This window comes from Crotalus tigris, unplaced genomic scaffold, assembly GCF_016545835.1.
Source record: "Crotalus tigris isolate CLP2741 ecotype Arizona unplaced genomic scaffold, ASM1654583v1 scf7180000024437.13266115, whole genome shotgun sequence".
Taxonomy (NCBI): Eukaryota; Metazoa; Chordata; class Lepidosauria; order Squamata; family Viperidae; genus Crotalus; species Crotalus tigris.
In genome coordinates, this window is record NW_024100606.1 from 6050565 (window position 1) to 6072890 (window position 22326).

A 22326-nucleotide genomic window follows, 5' to 3' on the forward strand; every position below is an offset into this window, starting at 1 on the left:
TGTCTTCTTCTTTGCAGTGATCCCACCTTCGTCGCCACTTTTATGTCTTGGGGTTCGCGATATTGAAGCGACACACACTCACGTTGTAACCAAGTTCTTCTTTATTCCTTCCACGTTACCACTCAGTAACCCAACAGGCTCACAGGCCTTTTATAATTTTCTGAACAGCCTATCATAAATCTCCTTTGTTCATGCCTTGTGCATGCACGCAAAGCTGGCACCAACCAGTCTAGTCCCGGGCAGCTTTTGGGTTGCCCAGGACCATTTACAACATTTCTGGGCCTGCTGAGCTGCCTCATCAGGCCCAGGACACAACAGCCGCCATCTGTAAAGGTCACCAGAGGGAAATTCCACAAGAAGAGTTTCCCAGGAAAGGTACCGGGGCCCCGGGGCAACACAGAGTTGGCTATTGCTCTAGCACAGTGGTTCTTAACCTGGGCGATATCGCCCGCCAGGGAGTGATTTCATTTTTCAGGGGGGCGATGGAACAAAAAGGGGTGACATGGGGGCGAAGGAACAAAAAGGGGGTGATAAGGGGGCAATGGATCGATAAGTTTTGGGGACACTTTTGAGACTTTTTCATACAGTGAATCGCTGTATATCTGTCATACAAAAACATCAGATCGCTCGCTATTAGTGGATTGAATTGTGTTTTCAAATGTTCCTCCAGCTAGCTTCAATACAGAATGCCGTACATATGTGAATACGCATTGCTTATCTTCATGCGCGTTGTGCAGCAGCCTCTACCCTTTTTATATTTCTTTTTGCATCTTAAATTTCACTTGTAATTCAATCATTAAATATTACTGTTTTTATTTTCGGGCATTTCACTTTCTTGCAATTGAATTTTGTTTTCAGTGGTCATTACATTTAAGTGTCTTGAATAAATAAGATAATAGTGAAATACATGTATCACGAAGTTTGGGAATAAAGTGACGGGTGGCACCAAAATTTTTCACACAGTTAAGAAAAGGGAAAAAGACTGGAAATAAATTATTTGCATCAATATGTCCTGATGACAATTTTAAAGAAAAGAAAACAAGTGTTTGCATAAATTGAAGAATTATTTCCTATGTTGTGATTGAGATGTTATGTTGGGGGAGGAGGCGTTGAGAACTTCCTCATTGGCTCAAGGGGGCGATTCATTCAAAAAGGTTAAGAACCACTGCTCTAGCAGAAGGAGCATCTTTAGGACAGGTGCCCATCACCACCTTAAAGAAAAGCTGAGATTCAAAGTCAAGCTTCAAGGAGTTCCATGCCATATGGAACTGGACACTGGGTCAGCCCTATCTATAATTTCCCAAGGAACTTTTAACTGCATTTGCAGTCACAGCAGCAAACGAGTTAAACTCAAGCCGTCAAATCCCCTGCTAACGGATTTCCAAAACTACCACGTAGCGGTTAAAGGAGAAGCTATGCTCACAGTACAGTTCAAAGAGTTTGAGGGTTCCCTGGACATCGTAGTTGAGGGTCACCGCACAAGCCTCATCGGGCCAAACTGGTTTGATGCCTTGGGCATCCATGTGATTGGCATAAACAGAATGCAAGCAGTGGACATGTCGGCAGTTTGCCAGGAGTTTGCTGAAATTTTCAGCCCTAACTTAGGGAAGTACAAGGGACCTCCAATTGCCCTCCACCTTGATCCTACCATAACCCAAATAAGGATCAAGCCTCGTAGAGTGTCTTTTGCCCTCAAAACAAAAATCGATGCAGAGCTAGACAAGCTGTTGCAACAAGATGTGTTGCAGCCAGTAGATAGCAGTCGGTGGGACTCCCCTATATTTACTCTACTTAAGGCCAATCTTGAGGTGCGCATATGCGCTGATTATAAGTACATTATTAATAGAGCACTACAACAACATTCATATCTGGTGCCTGTAGTCAGCCACATTTTAGCATCACTACAGGGAGGTCGCATATTCGCCAAATTGGATTTGGCTCAAGCCTACCAGCAACTGCCCATGGACGATGCCATGGTGGAAGCTCAAACTATAGTTACCCACAGGGGAGTTTTCAGGGTAAGGTGCCTACAATTCGGGGTCAGGGTAGCCCCAGGGCTTTTCCAGAGCTTGAGGGAGCACACGCTCAAAAATATTCCAGGAGTGTGTCCTTATTTCAATGATGTCCTCATAGTAGAAATATTGGCAGAATGGCTCAAAGCTGTCCTTTAAGGTTTCCACGAAGTGGGGCTGAAACTGAAGAAGGAAAAATGCAAAATAGGGGTAGCTTCGACCGAATTCCTCAGTTTCTGCATAGATGCCACAAGCTCAAAGCAATTCAGCAGGCCCCCAATCCTAAGTCAAGGGGGGAGCTTCAGGCATTCTTTGGACTACTCAATTTTTATCATGTCTTTCTTCCACACAAGGCCGCAATGGCAGAGCCATTATACAGGCTCTTGGACAAAAAAGCACAGTGGCAGTGGACGAACGTCCATGAGAAAAGTTTCTTGGCAGTCAAATCACTGCTGTCTTCAAACTTGGTACTGACACATTTAACAAACAGCTGCCTATCAGCATTGCTTGTGATGCGTCCCCGTATGGGGTAGGGGCTGTGTTGGGCCATTTAACGGCTGATGGGAGACAAGTTCCCATAGCTTATCCTCGGCAGAATGCAACTACGCCCAAATAGATAAAGAGGCATTGGCCATTGTGGCTGATATCAAGAAATTTCATAACTATTTGTATGGTCGGCCATTCACGGTCTTTACAGACCATGAGGGTCTGTTCACGATGGACAAACAAACACCTCAGATCCTCTCTCCATGGATGCTGAGGTGGTCCATCTTTCTTTCAGCCTATAGTTACAGACTAATTCACAAACCGGGCAGGGAAATGGGCCACATGGACAGCCTTAGCAGGCTGCCCCTGCCGCAATTAGAGTCAGATCCTGCTCCAATTGCTTGCATTCTGGCTATCCAGGATTTGCTGGAGTCTCCCCTTAACGCAGGGGACATGGCTGCCAAGACAGCTTCAGACAAGACACTAAGTCATGTGTTGAACTGGGTGCTCACAGGATGGCCGGACATTAGTCAGGGGCCTAACTTGCAGAGCTTCAATAGGAGGAAGGACGAGCTGTCAGCTCACAAAGGCTGCATTTTGTGGGCGAGTTGGGTCATAGTCCCGCACTCCTTGAGGCCCAGTGTACTGGAGTCTCTGCATGAGTGACATCTGGGAATAGTCTGGATGAAGGCACTCGCGAGAAGCTACCTATGGTGGCCAGGAATGGATAAAGATATTGAGGCCCAAGTACACAGTTGCTACATTTGCCAGCAATCCAGGCCAGAAATGCCTCAAGCCACAGTCCACCACTGGGAAACCATACAAGCCCCGTGGTCAAGAATCCACATTGATTTTGTGGGATCCTTTCAGGGACAGCTGTTCCTCATTGTGGTGGACAGTCACTCTAAATGGTTGGAGGTTGTACCTGTCCCAACTATGACTATTGCCAGGACCATCCAAGAACTGCACAGTACCTTTGCCATGCCCAGGTTACCTGATGTGATAGTCTCAGACAATGGGGCTCAATTTACTGCCACAGAATTCCAGTCCTTTTTGAGGGCTAACATGATCAGGCACACCACTTCGGCCCCTTTTCACTCGGCCTCAAATGGCCAAGTGGAGCGCATGGTCCGGACGACCAAAGAATCCTTAAAAAGGATCATAACTGGCAACTGGCAGCATAGGCTGGCAGACTTTTTACTCTGCCAACGCACGACTCCCTGCACTTCCACAGGCAGAAGCCCAGCAGAATTGAGATGGGGCTGTCGTTTAATCACTAAGCTGGATCGTCTGCATCCAGACTGAGTTGCCTGAGAATCAGCACAGCCAAAGCCACCGTGGAGCTAGCAAGTTGGCAACCCAGTTTGGGCACAAAACTAAGGTCAAGGGGCACTGTGGGTGGTAAGATGTCAGGGCCACTTTCTTACAAAGTGGTCTTGGAAGACAGTCGTGTGATATGCAGGCACATCGACCAACTACGCTGAAGGCTAGCGAACCAGCTGTTGGCTCATGACTCTCATGAAAGTCAAATTCAGGGGCAGCATGACAGCAGCCGTGCATTGGAATCTTTGAGTGCTAGCAAGAATCCCAGAAGAGGGGACGGGGCACTAGCGGAAGGCGAGTTGGCCCTGAACGCAGAGACTGCACCCACTGAGCGAATCCAGCAGACGGCTCCGATTTCTAGCCCGGTGGAAACTGTTCCACCAATGGACAATGGCTCGGGTCTACCTGGACAGACCAGCCACAGAGACTCAGCTATACCCATAGCAAACAGGTCCCAAAGTCCCTGTCTACCCAGCCTGCTTGGCGAGCTACTAGACCAGGAGCCTCCAGCACTGCCGAGACGTTTGGAACAATCGAGAAGGCCACCAAAGTAGTTACAGGATTATGTTCAATACTTGTCATTATGAACTATCTAGGGGGAAGGAGTGTTATGTATTGATGTGAATTACATGGAAACTATTGGAAATGGTCAAACGGCTGCGTCTGTTTAAACTCCAGACTGTCTGCCTACATGTTAGCTTGTATTTAAGCGGGAAATACTGCTTTAATTTTAGCTGCCACCTAGCAGTGATCTGTATAAATAAAGGTTAAGTGGCAGTTAGTGCTGCTTCTGTGTTAACTTCATAAATGGATTGTTGTTTGCACCAATTGCCTCGTCAATGCCTCAACGATCCCGAAACATAACAGTGTGGGAAATTAGGATGTTAAGACCATCTTTGTCTCTTCCATGCTTTGTCCAGGGCTCAGCCCCAATTGAAAATGATTTGCAAACTTTGAGTACACTGGCAATCTATGTTTCCTTTTTTCCTATGGTATCACAAGGAGAAGAATTCAGTGAGGCAGGGATTCCTGATTGTGCAAACTACACAGCCACATTCCGAGTTAGAAGGGTAACCTTATACTGCTCACTTGGATGTGCTGCAAACACATGGCTGGGCAGGTAATCTTTGCAGTGGCAGTAGTTTCACCTTAACCAATGAGAAAGGCAGCTGTATATGACTCCTGCTATGGGAAGGAAGGAAAATACTGTCACATTCTTGCTTTCCTCTTTCTTCCATCCATTGGGCCATCAGGTCTCTCTTTTTCTCAGAAGGGATCAGTGTAGTTGTAGTTCAGGCAAGGAAGTTGGAAGAAGCAGTGCAGAAAGAGCAGCAAAATGGCAATTACCAGCAAGCAGAGATCCTATCTCTTTTTCAGAGGAAACCTCCTTTGGTTTGTTCAGTGGGAAAAGAGTAAGGGGAATAGTTCTCTTGTGACTCCTGTTCCTACAAGGCCAGAAGACCTCTGGTATGGGGACAAGATGCAGATGTGTCTCCAAGTTGGATTGCTATGAGATAGAGATTGTCTGGGATTTATTTTGCTTATAGTTCAGTCGTCTGCTATTTGGGATTGTATAGATTCCTTGAATATTGCTGGTCACCGTCAGAATCATCAGCATCAGTTTCCCTGTCTTTCTCTATATTTGGGAGGATATCAAAGGACAGTGCTAAAAGGTTTCTGGGTGTCCAAATCAAAGGAGAGGCAATGGTGTGAAATTGTTTGGGAACTGAACAGTTCATGAGATAGGTAAATTAAATGGGTACTGGACTTTTTTATCATTGTGTTCTTTTAAGTATATCCAGGTCAGTAGGCTCCAAAAACTAAGAAAGCCAATATAACAAAACAGGTTCTTAGACACCCCATCTCTCTCTCTCTCTCTCTCTCTCTCTCTCTCTCTCTCTCTCTCTCTCTCTCTCTCACACACACACACACACACACACACACACAATCCTTCACAAGCTAGTACTCACTACTCACCATTACTCCACTCTTCCCCAGTGCTACTATACCTTTTAACATTGGTCCTCCAATTACTACTACTTGTGAGTCCTACTATTGGAGAAAAATATCTCTTTCTACCTGTTTCAGGCTGTTTTATTTCCAAACAGAAACACATCTCTGTCCCTCTCTCCTACACATCAACACCTCCAGCTGTCTCTCAGCACATTAGGACAATACCAGCAAAGGTGCTGGCTATTTTCTAGGCCAGGGCTTTTCAACCCATGGTATGCGTACCACTGGTGGTACTTGGCACCTGGCAAGTGATACACGTATGGCAGGTTGAAAAGCACTTTAAAAAACTTTTTTTAAAGTGTAGGCCTGTGGGAGAGTCAGCTGGAGCTGCAGTGTTGCCAGGGCTCTGCTGAGCGCCCAGGATCAGCCTGGGGCTCCAGCTGATTGGCGCACGGCTCAGGCTGACTGGCGCTTGCATCCTCCTGCTTCATCCTGCAAAGCAGGGCTCATCCGGTGAGGTCATGCCTGCAGCCCCGTTAGGATCAGGAAGGCTTTGAAAGAGGTAGTCCTAAAATCGATGGGCTGCTGCTGGGGAGGAGAATCAAAATAGGACAAAACAAGCATAGTCCATCATGGTTTATTGATTGCCAAGTTTTCTTCAGGTTTTCCTATCCCTTCCTGGGTGATTAAAATCACATTGGCAAGGTCTGTACTGAACATCTGGCTGCTGAGTAGTCAACTGGATTTTAACTTAGCCCCTTGTGCAATCCTAAACCACATTCTGGAGATAAGAGGATGTAGTAACTGCAAAATTAATTTGTTATTTATTCTTGCCTTTAGCAGCAATAACTACGTTCTTCGATGACTTTGCTAACAACCTGCAGGCTGTAAACTTTCCTTTCCCCCTTGGAGAAAGAATTCAGAAATGCTAGATTTATTTTTCCTGCTAATTACAGTATACTTCATGGATTTTTAAGGAGCTGTGAGAAAAAGATGTGTCTGAAAATTAAAGGATTTATGGACTGAATTGTGGGACAGGAAAGGGAAGTACATAGAATAATATTAATAATAATAATAATAATATAAAAAGTTGGAAGGGACCTTGGAGGTCATCTAGTCCAATTCCCTGCTCAGGCAGGAAACCTTATACCATTTCAGACAAACGGCTGTTCAGTCTCTTCTTAAAAACTTCCAGTGTTGGAGCATTCACCACTTCTGGAGGCAGATTGTTCCACTGGTAAATTGTTCCAACTGTCAGGAAGTTTCTCCTTAATTCTAGCTTGCTTCTCTCCTGGATTAGTTTCCATCCGTTGCTTCTTGTCCTGCCTTGAGAATAGCTTCACTCCCTCTTCTTTGTGGCAGCCCCTGAGATATTGGAACACTGCCTATCATGTCCCCCCTTGTCCTTCTCTTCGTTAAACTAGACATACCCAATTCCAGCAGCCGTTCCTTATATGCTTTAGCCTCCAGTTCCAGTTGCTGACTTCCAGTTGCTGACAGGCGTGCCACTACTATTCTGACTTGACATGTGCATGCTCTCAGGGCCCAAACATTATCTTTATTCTTTATAGGGTGGTATTGCGGATTAACTAAGTTTTTCTGGGTTCTGATTTTAAAGTGAGTATCCTGAGCTATGGAGGCCTTTGATCTTCTTCTTAAATACATAATAATAAAATAATGAGAACTAAAGGCTCAAAGGGAAGGCAGATTAGAAAGAGGGTCTTCAATTCCCTTCCTGTTCCTGAATAGGGTTTGTTCTTCCTTCCTAACATCAATAAAGGTGGTTTTTCCAGAAAATATGTGAAGAGCTGTAATTAGTGATTTAACTATGTTTTCTTTTTGGCTGTGTTTTAATTTATATAATGTATGTTTAATTGAGGAGGACTTGGAGAGGTAGAAGTGGCCAATATAGACGTTGCACCTTGCCTTCCAGATCTGTCTCCCCTGCAGATCTCTGGTGGCAGGGGAGCTGTGTGAGGGAAGGCTGCCCCAACAAACCACCATTTTTACCATCCACAATTGGAAACAGGAATTCCCTTTTAAGAAGAGCCAGCCTCCCTTGTGCAGGACCTGGGAGTGCTGCTTCCCTGCCGTCTTCTCTTGCTCTCCAGAAATCTGTCAAGGCAGAAGTTGGACTTGGAAGAAACTGCTTCCTGCAAATGTTCTCCTCCGTGCTTCCACACACAGCAGCGTCGTCCTCCACCTCCTGCTTTGCCAGGAGGGGGCACCAGACAGGGAAACATCAACGATGTCTGGGATTGGGAGAAGAACATCTCTTTTGGAATGCTATGCATGCATGCGCGCATACACACGCACACACGCACAACAACATTCCAAGCTTAGAGACTTTTATCCACATCTGAGCTAGCAAACTGCCAATCATGTCTGGGCTTGGGGAGAAGGCCCTCTCCTTCCTCTGTGGATAAAAGTCTCCAAACTTGGAATGCAGTTTGTGTGTGCGCATGTGCATGTGCTTTACTGCTAGCAGTTTGCGGAGGTGAGGAGTTTGTGGGGCACTGAGTTGTCCCCACATCGAGTTAGCTGGTGCAATTTGTTCCATTCTGACCCAGCTATCTCGAGTCAGCTGTGTCCAGTGAGTGGCGTTGAGCAGGTCACACCCACCTGCTAGGCGACTGGTGGTACTCAAATATTGCCGTATCCTAAAAATGGTACAATCTCTGAAAAGGTTGAAAAGCCCTGTTCTAGGCAGTCTGCCCATTGTCACCACTGGGAGGGTTTGAATCACAGTAAGGTGTCAAATTGTCATTTTGGTCATTGTACTCCCTCCTTCTCATCTTTATGTTCTGTACTTATACATTTAATTTCCTCATTTGTTGAGTGCCTAGATTGTTGGTTGTTGGCTATCTAAAGGGCATTGGCTATTTGTCACTTCCCAGTGAAAAGAAATAAATTAACTTATCCTCAAAAACTCAGATTGCTCACAATTAGTACAGTAAGTCTGGCAGGGAAAGCCACCTGGTTGAATATTAGAAGGATGTACTTGTCATTTCTTCTCTGTATACAAAACCTTTCAGATCAATTGATTTCTGATAGTGAGGCAGGAAAGTCATAGTAACACCATCTGTGGGACTTCTGATAGATTTCTAGGAGGAGTTGCTCTTTTTGGCTGTGGTTTGTTCTCCAAGCTTGTTTCAATATAATTTCTGAATGTTTTGTTACCAAACTAGGTAACATTGTCATCTAGGTAACTAGATATTACCTAGTTTGGTAACAAAATGTTCAGAAATTATATTGAAACAAGCTTGGAGAACAAACCACAGCCAAAATCTAAAACCTGAGCTACAAGTATTTTCTATTATTTTGGAGTTGCTCTTTCTGTACTACATGATACTTATTAGCTGTGCCAATTACTTCCAGATACCCTGTTAATGGCCACAGGGAAAGCTGCTGAGATATTAATATGACCATATTAATATTAATATGTTGGACTTTTAGCTTGTTTGAGGGGATTGTCTATTATCTTCCTACTTCAGACAGTAGCTTGGGCTGAAGCTTTGAGAGTCAGGGAGGAAGCATGTCTTGTTATGGCTTCTGTGCTGTGATATTCCTTGGAAGTGAGGGGAAAGATGAAGATGTAAATGTGTTACTCACAGTTGGTGCTCCTACTGTGGTCAGGAGATAGGTGTTGATTCTAATCTGTTTCTCTGATTTATTAGACTTGTGGGCCCAGAATCATTACTGGGACTGGATTCTTTTCTTGCCTCTCAATGGCATTTTTAAGCTGTAAAGACTGGGGTAGAAGCAGGGAGGCCAAGCACATCTCAGGAGTTTCTTTCAGAGGCTGCTAGTTTGTCACAATCTTTACTTTTTTTTGAGGGAGGCTAGTCTGAAAGAAGATGAGCACAGTTTTAAAACTGGAGAAAGAGCTTCAGTAATCTGTACATGTAATCCTCTAATTACAGCCCTAATGGAGCCTGCCCATTACAGCTGAAAATCAGGACATATTCAGTGAATCATCTCATTTAACAAATTCCTTTCCCTGCTCTCCACAATTCATTTATTAAATGAATGGATAGGTTGTTAAGTATAAAATGGAGTGCCTTAGGCATGGAGGAAACCCCAAGTGCAGGCACAAGCTCACCTGTCTCCAGCCTCTCAAGAGCTCCCCTATCCCTTGACATACCCCATGCTCTGCTTCCTGCCTTTGGCATCCCCACTTGAGCCACTCCTGCTACCTATTGCTCACTTAACTTTCAAAGATCTCCAGAGCCCAGAAGTTTGGGGTATGGCAGGAGGACAGGCTGCTCCATTGCTGGGCCAGGTGGCAGAATTTCACAAGTAGCCATCTTTTTCTGAGATACTGAGGAAGCTCTTCCTTGCTAATTGCTAGTCTTTCCTTCCTTGCACAAGCAGCTATATACTATACAGTAACGCTGGGGGAAGAAGGCTAGTAACTAGCAAAGAAAACTAACAAAGAAAAATCTTCTTCACTTTTCCTTGCTAGCCCTAGGGAAAGCCACTGTTAGTGAAAGCAAAATAAATGTAGGACCAAATCTATTTCTTTCCCTAATTTCTTATTTGGTTTTGGACTCCATGAAGAAATCAATCAGTGTACAATTTTGTATAATACTGTCTAAGATTTACAGTAGTAAATAATATTTCAGGTTCAGTTGTTTTACAAAATTTATTCTGGGATACAAAATCTATCTAGAATGGATGTCATTTGTTTTTATTGAGTGAATAGACACCATAGTATACTTTGATGTCTTCGCAGGAAAATAAAACCATTTTACAAACAACCAGACCTCCAGGATGAGACCTACAATAACAATAACTATGGTTATTGTGACCCTAGATAACTTTCTAAACCTCCACATAGGTGCATGCCCTGCTGTAACTTTTGTAAAGAGGTCTTAATTTTAAAATAATAAATAAATGGAAAGCCAGCATACTACAAATTAAAGTGTAGAGTCTTTGGTATTCTATAAGCTTGGTTGTTTCCTTGCAAACATTTCATTACCTATCTAGATAACATTTTCAATGCTTCAAAGAAGTGGGCTTGGTCTCTCTGCCACTCCCTTCTAGCACTAAAGATGTTATTTAGCTGGGTGTGAGAACTTGATTACAAAGTCCTTAATGATGTGAGTGTGAAGTACCATTACTTGATTTTTCATTCTGACCATTACAATTTTCTGCTGGCTTCCCCATTAACTTTGGTTATCAGAAACCAGCTATGAAGGTTGCAAATTGTAATCATGTGATTGCAGGCTGCAGCAACAGTTGAAGGCCATTCATCTCATTTTTCCATGATGTTGTAACCTTGAATGGTTGCTGAATGAGTAGTTGGTAAGCAAGGACTAACTGTATTTTAGATGCTCAGGGTTCAATTTCAGTAATCCCCAATATACATTATGAAAAAAAGTCAAACAAAAGAAACTAGAAAATAACAGCTACAGGTACAGTGAAAGCCAAGCAGATGAAACCAGTTCCCAAGGAAAATTACCTCTTAGTCATGCAGAATTCCAGGTAATTCATGTCACCAGGGCTGTCATAACTCTTCCAGTGGGCTTTCTTATATAATATATATGGCTATTGCTATTTTAAAATCTTAGTTGTGAGGCTGATCACATTAACAACCTACAGCAAAATCCTAACTAAATACCCCAATTAATCTACAGAAGGGCATCTTCACAATTCCACTCATCAAATTTTAATGCTAATTTTTTTTAGCTCTTATTCTACAGTATTGTAGGGATCTTCTTCAAAACTCAAGAGCTGCAAACAATATAAATATGCATAGTAAAACATGTAGAGATTGGCAGCTGAATGATTATGGATTGGCCTTGGTTAGGTTCTCTTTTTTGTACCTGCTTTTTAACTTGTTTTTTCTGTTTTTCAGACTATATTAGCCAACTGTTATGTCCCGAGCCTTGCAAACGGCTCGGGGCGTTTGCAGGCAGTCCCAGGCAGGTGCAAAGCTGCCCGGGACCAGACAGGCTGTCACCAGCGCCGTGCACATGTGCGGGTGCTGGCGCGGGAAAAGTATCGCATTGACCCGGGAAATGCCTATATAAGAAGCTGGGAGGTTTTGGGAGCTGCTGAAGTCATCTACTTGTGAACTGAACACAGAATAAAGAAAACTGAGAACTACAACTGCTTCTCGTGTCTTGCTTTCCGCGAGGGACTCAACACTGGCGACGAGGATGGGATTGCCTTACATCACCTGGAAAGGAAGAAGTGTGAGCTTACCAAGTGAGTCCTGAGCGGCGGAACGGCGTTGACTCAGCAGCTGCTCGCCAATCCAGTGCGCATTCGGGGGTAAGCTGGCTGATAGACCCATCTCCTGAAGATGGCAAAGGTTGGAAGGCTTTCGGAGTTCAACGTCTCACATCCAGAGCGGTGGGAGTCCTACGTAGCCAGGGTGGAGAACTACTTCAAGGCAAACCAAGTGAGGGAAGAGAGCTTGAAGGCTGCCACCCTGCTTTGTGTCTGCGGTCAAGATGCCTTCGAAATCGCAGAGAACCTTGCAGCACCTGTCCCATTAGAGTCTGTCAGCTACGCAGATCTAAAGAAGCTATTGAAGGAGCACTTCCAGCCCAAGATGTCCATCATCGCATGGCGCCACACCTTCGAGCAGAGGGATCAACGATCCGGAGAGTCGGCCAAAGAATACATCGCCGCATTGAGGAAGGCCGCCAAGCACTGCGAGTTCAAGGACCTCGAAGAACGACTGAGGGACCGATTCGTGTGCGGCTTAAGGCATCGAGATCTACAACAGAGGCTTTTCGCCAAAGAAGAACTGTCCTTCCAAGATGCCTTAAGAGAGGTCACCGCAGAAGAAGAAGCAGGCGGCGCCGTCAAAAACATGCGGCCGATCAGAAACAGTCCAGATGCTGCATCCGTGCACCAGGAAGACGTCCAAGGAAACTCCGAGGAGGATCCGGACGAGGAAGTCGACCGTCTCCACCCCACGAAGGAAGGAAATCAGAAAGGAAGCTCTTCAGCTCCACTCAAGTGCATCGGCTGTGGAGGTCGCCACAGGAGAACCGACTGCAAGTTCTGCTCCGCTACCTGCCGGGCATGCGGCAAACAAGAACACATTGCAGCTGTGTGTCTGGGCCGACGAAAGGTACAACCTCAGGAAGAACTGCGCCTGAAAGGTACCAGGGTTCCCAGCCAGAATAGGGTAGGTTTTTGCGCTTCGCGAAGAAGCATCTTCAGGACAGGCACACACAAGCCCATCAAGAAAAAGCTGTCACTCAAGGTGAAGCTACAAGGGGTTCCATTAACTATGGAACTAGACACAGGGTCTGCCCTTTCAATCATCTCCTTGCATACATTTAGGAAGATTTGTTCCGGTAGTGGAACTCAGGCCAAGTTAAGGCCTTCTGACATTGTGTTAACAGATTTTCAAAATTCAAGAGTGTGTGTTAAGGGGGAGGCCACCCTTAATGTGCAATACAAGAGTTTTGAAGGTCCACTAGACTTATTAGTAGTAGGGGGTGAACGAACGAGTCTCATAGGACTCGATTGGTTTGAGGCCCTGGGGATACACGTCACAGGACTCAACAGCTTACAAACACTCGACCTACAGGAAGTCTGCAAAGAATTTGCAGATGTTTTCAGCCCCAGCTGGGCACATTCAAAGGACCCCCTGTGTCCTTAAAGCTAGACCCCACTGTCACTCCCATTAGAATTAAAGCAAGAAGGGTCCCTTTTGCTTTAAAGAGTAAAATTGACACTGAGTTAGACAAACTGATCCAACAGGGAATTCTAGAACCTGTTGATTCCAGTCCTTGGGAGACCCCCATTGTCACGCCTCTAAAGGCAAATGGGGACATTCGCATTTGTGCTGATTACAAATGCACTCTTAATAAGGCATTGCAGCAACATGCCTATCCTGTTCCTGTGGTCAGTCATATTCTGGCCTCCCTCAAGGGGGGGCGCGTTTTTGCAAAGCTTGACCTAGCTCAAGCGTATCAACAGCTGCCTGTTGATGATGATGCTGCTATAGCTCAGACTATTGTGACCCACAGGGGAGCCTTTAAGGTAAAAAGGCTACAGTTTGGAGTGAATGTCGCTCCTGGGATTTTCCAAAGGGTAATGGAAAACACATTACGGGGCATACCGGGGGTTTGCCCCTACTTTGATGATGTCTTAATTGCAGGAGACTCCACACACATTCTAGCTGAAAGGTAAGGGCTGTTCTGTTAAGATTCAGGAAAACAGGCCTCAAGCTCAAAAGAGACAAATGCAAAATTGGGGTGCCTTCTACTGAATTTCTGGGGTTCAAAATTGATGCTGCTGGGATTCACCCTGCTGAATCCAAACTAACTGCTATTTTAGAAGCACCTAGGCCAAAGTCTAAGGCCGAACTTCAGGCCTTCCTGAATTTCTACAATTCCTTCCTTCCACATAAAGCCAGTGTAGCTGAGCCTCTTCACAGGCTACTAGACAAGCAAGCAGTGTGGCACTGGTCACAAACACATGAGGCTTGTTTTAACAAAGTCAAGGCTTTGCTCACTTCTAACAGTGTACTTGCACATTTCAACGAGTCCCTTCCTGTGTGCATCGCTTGTGATGCGTCCCCTTACGGGGTTGGAGCTGTCCTGAGCCACCTCAGGTCTGATGGAACTCAGGTTCCTGTTGCATCTTACTCCAGAACATTGTCTTCTGCTGAGCGCAACTACGCTCAGATAGACAGGGAGGCTCTGGCTGTTGTTGCTGGAATTAAAAAATTCCATGATTTCCTATATGGCAGGCATTTCACGGTCTTCACTGACCATAAGCCTCTGCTGGGACTGTTTACCACACGTAAGCAGACTCCCCAAGTCATTTCCCCTAGAATGCTTAGGTGGTCTATTTTTCTGTCTGCATATGATTTTTCTTTACTCCACAAGCCTGGGAAAGAAATGGGCCATGCTGATGGCCTCAGTAGATTGCCTCTGCCAGTAGTAGAAGCTGACCCTGCGGCAGCTGTCAACATTCTATCAATCCAAGCCTTGCCCGAGCTCCCTCTTAGTGCCAGGGATGTTGCCGTTGAAACAGGTACAGATCACACACTTTCACGTGTCCGTTCCTGGGTTTTGTCTGGTTGGCCTGAGCACTGCCCTAGTCCTGAGTTTCAGAGTTTCTGGTCCAAAAGGAACGAGCTGTCCCTTTCTCAGGGTTGTCTGCTTTGGAGAAACAGAGTTGTCATTCCCACCTCAATGAGGACTAGGGTCTTAGAATCCCTCCACGAGGGTCATCCTATCATTGTTCGTATGAAGGCTCTTGCGCGCAGCCACTTGTGGTGGCCTGGTTTAGATAAAGATATTGAGGCTAAGGTGCATGCATGCCACCCGTGCCAATGATCTCGCCCAGAGATGCCCCAAGCTCCCGTGCATAGATGGGAGGAAACACAGTCCCCATGGTCTAGGGTGCACATTGACTATGCTGGGCCCTTTCAGGGCCAGTTCTTCTTGGTCCTTGTTGACAGCCATTCAAAATGGCTTGAGGTTGTACCTGTCTCATCCACCATCACTGCAAAGACTATTCAGGTGCTGAGGGGGATTTTTGCTGCACATGGGCTTCCAGATGTCATTGTGTCTGACAACGGCCCTCAATTCACTTCCTCCGAATTCCAAGCTTTCTTACAGGCTAACATGATTCGTCATGCCACGTCTGCACCCTTCCACCCGTCCACCAATGGTATGGCTGAACGTCTGGTGTGCATCACAAAGGACGCCTTGAAAAGACTCACCTACGGGGACTGGCATCACAGGTTGGCTGACTTTCTCCTTTCTTATCGCACCACACCGTCCTCTTCTACAGGGAGAAGCCCAGCTGAACTTCGTTGGGGGCGTCAACTTATTACTAAACTTGACCGGTTGCATCCGGACAGATTGCCTTTATCTACCTCACATCCTAGGGCACCTAGACAACTATTTGAGGGTGCCCCGGTCTGGACTCGCAATTACGGGCCTGGTCATACATGGGTCCCCGCTTCTGTTTCCAGGGTCACGGGTCCTCTATCCTACGAGGTAGCCCTGGGCACGAGTTGCTGCCCATCTCCACTGATGGAGCCACTGACGGCCCATTTCAAGCTTCCGCAAGTGCTCCGAAAAGGAATTCATGGAGCTTACCCACACACCAGGCACTCACGCCTACTCCAGCCAGGGAGTCGCCCCGGGGGCATACTCACTTTCCACACACATCACACAACACTCCAGTCACGGAGGATACCCGGGAGCATCCCCACAAATCATTCCCCGCAAGAGAGCTGGCACACAATCCCCAGAGTTGGCCTGACCTTACCCCTAATCCTACAGGGGGTCAAACTTACAGGGAGGTGGTCGAGGAACCAAGTCCCGACCGCAACACCTCTAGCCCAATTCAGGGAGTAACTGAGTTTTGGGAAGGTACAGAGACCCACACGAGCCTGGACACAGAACAGGGCTTAGGGATTGGACAGCCTCCTGACAGGTCTTGGACGGACCTAGGAGGTTCTATAGAGACGCCCAGCAGTGGCTATCACTTCAAGGGGCCCGAGGGCCTACAGCTAGGCGGGTCAACCAGGTCACAAAGTGACAGGAGCCCTGGCCTGACGAGCCCAGTGGGCAAGCAAGCAGGCCAGGCATTGGGGCAAAGTCCTTGGAAGGCACCAAGGCATGATAAGGGGAACAGGCTCTTATCACCCCTCAGTCAGGGAACACCTGTCAGAAACCCAGAACTGAGAAGGTCACAGAGAGCAAGGAAATCTCCTAAATACTTAGAAGATTACATAACATTGCTGGCTAAACAAAAGCCAGGTAACAATAGGAGCACTGAGAAGCAGAACATTGCATAAAATAAATGATTATATGTTGGTAGTAGTTTTAGCCCAGGGGAAAGGGGTGTTATGTCCCGAGCCTTGCAAACGGCTCGGGGCATTTGCAGGCAGTCCCGGGCAGGTGCAAAGCTGCCCGGGACCAGACAGGCTGTCGCCAGCGCCGTGCGCATGCGCAGGTGCTGGCGCGGGAAAAGTATCGCATTGACCCGGGAAATGCCTATATAAGAAGCTGGGAGGTTTTGGGAGCTGCTGAAGTCATCTACTTGTGAGCTGAACACAGAATAAAGAAAACTGAGAACTACAACTGCTTCTCGTGTCTTGCTTTCCGCGAGGGACTCAACACCAACCATATTAGCAGGGTTACAATCTGCTAATTGGCTATACATCTATTAAATAAATGAACAAAGAAACAACAAAGAATGGCATGCTGGTATCTTTTTAGAAGGATCAGGGAGAAGAACTGTGAGAGTAACTGTCTCCAAAAGACTTTGAGTCTTTTTTCAAATGGCATTTAAAAATAGGTTTCTTGTCTTAATTTTTTTTAAAAAAATATTTCTGTTCAAAGTTTCCCTAGCTCTACAGTTTTCTTATTCTTAAATGTATATAATGAGGAATATGAACTCTATCTGAAATATTAGTAATTCATGGCCAAGGGCATTCACAATGATAATCACTCAGTTGGGCACAAAATGTTGGGCACAACCAGACAATCAAAGGCTGCCTCTTTTTAATACATCTCATACCTAGTACACAGATGTAAAAGTTACCCAGCTGTGCTTGCCATTTTGGCAATGAATGTGTTGCAGATGTCCTCTTTTGTGGCACTCCAGTAATTATATGTGTGTGTTTTTTCATTGTTGAAATAATGAGGCTTTTAAAAACTGTGCTGGTATGTTGATTATTTATTGTTTTGATATTTCTCATTCAAAAGGCTCATACAATAAATAACAATCAGGTCTGGTTGTTGCCTAATTTAGATAACATCCTGGAGAATAAGTAATAGCACCATTCCCCTCCAGATCAGATGTAAATTTTATAATTCACCTACAGCAGGGTTATCAAACTTGCAATGTCATGTGACATGTTGTGACATATCACAACCTTTTTCCCATTGTCGGCAGTGGGGTGGCACGGTTTTGACACTCCTGACCTACAGGGTCACAACAACATACTTTCTTCCCATGCTGAGGAAGAAAGACGATATATTGGTATAAAAAATACTACCTCCCTGACCAACTTTTTACTATGTTTCAGCAAGGAGGCTGGTAGCTCTGCTGTTCATGCAGAAAATAGTGCAGGATACTCTCAAAGAAGACAAGGACTTTAGAACTGGCAACCATGCTAACATGTTTTTTCCCCTTGGAATGAAAAAAAAGTATGTTGGTTCAAAAGATGCTGTTCCCATAATCTCCACTTGCCATGTGGCCAATGACTAAACTATTCATATTTGCTCTGTATCTGTTATTTGAAAAGAAGCTGTGAATTTTGCCTTAAATATCAGTATTGTTATGGATGTCTGTTTGTTCCCGCACATTCCAATTTCACTTCTATGCACAATTTCTTTTCTTCCAATCAATAAATATTTATATTGGCAAGGACTTACCTTTTAAATTCTAAAAAAAATAGAAACAATACATATCAGTTCAATACACCCTCTCTAACACTAAGAGACTTATCTGTCAACAACTGTTTTTATATGTTCTAGTGGCCACTGCAAACAATGCAGTTTGTTTAGTAAACATTCTTCTGCATCAGTCAACAAAAATAGATTCTTTCAAAGCTAGACTGTTTCAGTTGGATTAACAATGAATCTAGCTCTAGGTTCCTGATATAATTTGCAATGTAAATAAGTAATGGATTAGATCTTTCACTTGTGAATTATTACAAATGCATAAACAATATGTAGTTGGTAAATCCTTGTATCTTTAACCCAAATAAGGTGTTTGCATTGTTTGAAAACAAAGTTCTGTGAAAGCTTGTCTCAGGTAATGGGATGTAAGAAAGTGTAAATAATATGATATTGTTGCTGATGTAATCCATCTGATGGTCCTAGTGATTTGAACTTGATAGAAATAAAGGAAATTTAATATTGAAAGAGAAATTTAAAATTGAATTTGCTGCAGTGGAAATTTACTGAATGGAGAATCAGGAAAGGAGAGCATAAAGAAAGGATGTAAGAGAAACACGTAGGCAAAAATTAGCTGGGTTTTAGAGTGGGAAAGGAAGAAGACAAGCTATAAAAACATCTGTAACTAGCAAAACAGGAAAGAACCTATTTTTCTAAGAAGTCATAAAAAGGGACCAGAACTCAGGCAACTGAGCATATGCTAACTGATATAGCTTGCATAAATTATCTCTTAATTTTAATGCATATGTGATGTATGATTTAGTATGTAGCAGGAAATATGTAGGAGCAGTCAGAAAGAGTGTAACCTCATAGTACCTCAGCCAATGGGAAAAGAGGAGGGATGTGCGACCGGGACAGGGATGTATAAAAAAGGGGATATTTTGGGTTGAAACTTTGGAGAGAACCAAGCTTTGACAGCTTCTCTCCCCACTTATTGCAATAAATGAAACAAAAGGCCTTGGCTGGTTATTGGTCAGGTGAGCTTGCCTCTGTCTTGGCCGATTATTGGTCAGGCGAGCTTGCCTTTGGTCACGAAGGAAAGTGGTCAGGAGCACATAACAAACTCCTCTAGAGAGGAGAGGAGGCTGAAGCGATATAAAATAACCAGTCATGAATTAAGAAAAACCTACATTGCTTTCTTAAAACTGATATTAATTGATGGAAGGCTCATCTTTAACCTCAGCATTGCTGCTGGTATACATGGGGTTAAGGCTAAAATTGATCTCATTAACTTATTCTGGGACCGTTTGTAATATTTCTATAGATTGGGGGGGGGGGGAATAGTTTGTCCTACATGTCAACTGTGAGATTGTTTTTTCCCTAGAGCAGGGGTCCCCAACCCCTGGGAACCAAACCGCACAGCCAGTGAGCAGCAGGAGAGTGAGCAAAACCAAAATCACCCCCCCCCCAGGATTGGGGGCATTAGCTTTGGAGGATCTTGAGCAGAGGTTTAGTAACTGGCCTCCTTTTGAATAGAAGGAAAGGCAAACGGCTTTCATTTATCTCATAGCTGTTGTTTTTACTGATGCCATAGATAACTTTCATGACAGTATTTCAATCAAATGGATACCCAAATACTATGTTTCTTTGGTCTTTTAGTAAGTATTGCTATCTTGGTTTTTATATTAATTTATCTGTAAGTGTTCTTTCCTAGAAAAAGGGCCAAATTTTCTCAGAATTCTTCTCAACTCTATCCACAGTAGCACAGGGTTTGTGCCATTCTGAATGGCTATCAGCCTAGATTTTGCTCCTCTGCCAGAACTTCTCTAACATATCACCCTCCCCAACACATCTCCTTAGCCAGCTGGGTGAAAACTTTGTGAAATACCTGGCTGGTTGTTCATAAAGTACAAGAAGAGGCTAGAGAGGCTTACAGGAAATATGCAGATAAAAAGAGGGCTTCTCAAAAGGAATTGAAAGCTGGGGATAAAGTATACCTCTCCAAGTTTCTACAATCCAGGCAGCCTTGTAAAAAATTGGGGCCAAAATACATCAGACCTTTCCCCCATCATCAGAGTTATAACCTCATTGAGTATGGAACTGAAATTGCCCCCCCCCAAACCCTTATATCCATCCAGTTTTCCACTGTAGCATTCTGAAGGTGGCAGTTATTTCACCCTTGCATCCTGCAATGAAATCGCCATCTCCCTCCCATATTAATTGAAGAGGAACAACATTTTGAAGTCAAGGATATTCTTGACTCCCACCTTCATAGAGGCAAACACAATATTTGGTTTTATGGAAAGACTTCCCTCCTTTGGACACTGATGGGTTGATGCTCATTACATGCATTTACCCCATCTTATCCACCAGTTTTACCACAAATACCCTACTAAGCCTAAATTATCGTATTGTCAAAAACCTAACTTGCTCCTTCTCTTTCCTGCAGGGCTGATCTTTTCAAGGAGGGGCAGCATGTCAGGGCTGCCATTCAGCCACACTATGCATTGCTTGCTGTCAGCCTGCCATAGCAACCGGGGGAGGGATTGGCGGGGTGGGATAAGAGGGAGGGTTAGCATGAGGAATAGAAACTAAGCATTGCACCATCCCATGAGAATTGCCAGAAGTTCCAAGGTCAAGCCAAGGAATACAGAACTGTTCAGCCCATGAAGACATGGACTGTTACCCAAACAATTTGTTAGTAGCTAATTGGACACTCTTTGATAACAAGGGGGAGGGGTGGACAGGAATAAGGGAAGATTAACCATATGCTTAGGGCAGAAAAATCTCAGATACAGTTTTACTTCTTCTGTATCCACTTGGCTTTGGTAAAGTATACTTTTGGCTAGCCATGGGCCTGACAGTCTTTCTTTTCTAACTGACCAAGTTTGGATGGTTGTCAAAAGCTGTATTATAAACAATAGTCAATGCTTTAAAAAATGGCACGTTAATGGAAATCAGTGTTTATATAGAATGCTGCTTGCTGCTTATTATATTAAAAATAAGAAAAAAGGGATTCCAGTGAATTGCTTCAGTTGTGTTAGTATTAAGTAGATGCCTGTCCAGGGCAATAATTGTTTCCCTAGCAATAATAAACAAGAGGCTAGGAAAGAATTTAATTATAGGGTAAGAGATCAGTGAATGATCCTGTCCTACAAGTAGGATGGGAAAATTCCTTTATGAATAACTGGTTTCACAATGTTCATATCTCTTTCTTTAGCACAATGGAATATTAATAAAAATAATCTCCTGCAATTAGCATATAGCAAAGGAGATCCACCCTTCAAACTAAGTTCAAAAACTCAGGTTAGAAAGCTGAAAACCAATACCCTTTAATGGCAGTACTAAAGCAAAAATCTACTCCACAAAATATCTCAACATTACTATAGGCTAACATCCTTCTGAGAACATATGGGCCATATAATATCCTGTGAACATGAACTGACAAGCAGTGTATTACTCACTCAAACCCATCAGCTAGAACTCTTGACGCTAATTGTCTGCATTTCCTAAAATTCAGACAACATCCTCCCTTGAATAATATGTGGTGATATCATAAAAGCATGTAGGAACACACTATATTCTGCCCAATGTCTTCTTTCTTGACCTTCTTTAGACTGCAAATAAGTTGCATGAATCACCAATGAGAAAACTCCATTTTATAATTCTATGTCATTTGCAGCTAGAAAACAATGGCTGCAGGCTATTTGTGAGCCATTCATTCATTTATCCATCTCAGTCAATGACTCTGGACAGTTTACAGTTTACAAAAACATATATTACAATCAAAATACTAAAAACATTTAAAACAATAGAACTAATAGAAACACCCAAAATAAGCATACAAATCCAGTACAACTGAAAAGTTTTCACTGCAGCTTACTTCCAGGAGATTAGATGTACAATTTGCAGCAATACTCCGATAAAGCTGAAGTTCCGTATTTCGATATCCCTGAAATCATTTTGGGATTGCTCGAAAATGTTCCCAAGTGGTTGAGATCAATCCCCTTCACCCCCTCCACAGCCTCTGCAAAGATCTCCAGAATAAATTTTATTCCAATGCTGGATTCAATCACTAGAAACTGCATGGACTGGTTTGTTGAATACCAGCCCTTCCCAGACTTAGATCCCCAATAGAAGGTTACAGAATATGGTATTAATGATGTAGTTTGATTGTGAAAGATCTAGGATCTCTAATCTTGGAACTCTTAGTC

The 22326-nt window shown here is 44.1% G+C and overlaps 2 pseudogenes; both read left to right on the forward strand.

Moving 5' to 3' along the window:
* Window positions 1–2567: 2567 nt before the first annotated feature.
* LOC120302800 lies at window positions 2568–3905 on the forward strand (annotated as a pseudogene).
* An 11000-nt stretch (window positions 3906–14905) lies between these two features.
* On the forward strand, window positions 14906–15610 carry LOC120302701 (annotated as a pseudogene).
* Window positions 15611–22326: the final 6716 nt, after the last annotated feature.